Raw genomic sequence first — 854 nt, 5'->3', positions numbered from 1 at the left:
CTGACCCCAAAGAGTTAGTCTCAGAAAAATCACATTTTACATGTTGAGAGGGCCACAACAATGCACTGATTACTTCAAATGAGACCCAGTTAAGGTCAGATCCTGATGTCAGGTTACCAGCGTAAAGAAGGAATAACTCCACTGAAATAAATGGAATGACCCCAATGTAAAAGCTTATCAGAATGAGGCTCACAGACTCACATCTGAATTTGGTCCTGAATGTTTAACTGGCCACATATAGGCTAAACAAGGGCAGCCGACCAAGTGAGGAGAGGGGGACAGAAGGACTCAAGTTTTCAATTAGCAATAATCGCACCTCAGATTAACCTCATTGGGTACGACATTGGCACTGAGCAAAGCTCAAAGCAAACAGTGGAAACATCGCAAAGGACTGGGAAATGTCACTCCTATATTGGTTTCAATAATGAACTGGGCTGAACCAGCTTCTCCAATATACCACAGAGACAAATTCCTACATTTTACATCAGGAACTAATTCTCTTTCCCCACTGCCCAGAGTAATCATTCCTTTTAAAGTAATACAATTACAAGAAAATGTACCGTACAGAACCCTGTACCGTAAATGACATTTGGCAAGATAATAAGTTGCTAATTTCCCCTTCTGCAAAAATAATTTTCTGAGATCAAAACTTGGATCAAAACAGGCAAAGAAAATCCCAGCAAGATTAGTTTCTAGGATTTGGAAATATTGTTGATTAATGCATGAACCTTTATTTTATGCAAATATTATGCAGAACTTAATTCTCATTCAAATAGTAAGAGAAATAAATTGGTGGGGGGGAGTTAATTTAGCGGCTGTTTATTTAAATTAATTCAAAACGGAGCACGCACACC

At 38.6% G+C, this 854-nt stretch overlaps 1 non-coding gene across 1 annotated transcript; it reads right to left on the bottom strand.

Moving 5' to 3' along the window:
* Positions 1 to 281: 281 nt before the first annotated feature.
* On the bottom strand, positions 282 to 361 carry LOC137163127 (U4 spliceosomal RNA). Its single transcript, XR_010922639.1, has one exon. It is a non-coding gene; the product is annotated as a U4 spliceosomal RNA (small nuclear RNA).
* Between the last annotated feature and the right edge of the window lie 493 nt (positions 362 to 854).

Source organism: Emydura macquarii, unplaced genomic scaffold, assembly GCF_026122565.2.
Source record: "Emydura macquarii macquarii isolate MOO-44397 ecotype Brisbane River unplaced genomic scaffold, CSIRO-AGI_Emac_v2 contig_18, whole genome shotgun sequence".
Lineage (NCBI taxonomy): Eukaryota > Metazoa > Chordata > Testudines > Chelidae > Emydura > Emydura macquarii.
Note: the sequence above shows the minus strand (reverse complement) of the source record. Positions and strands in the feature narration are given on the sequence as shown.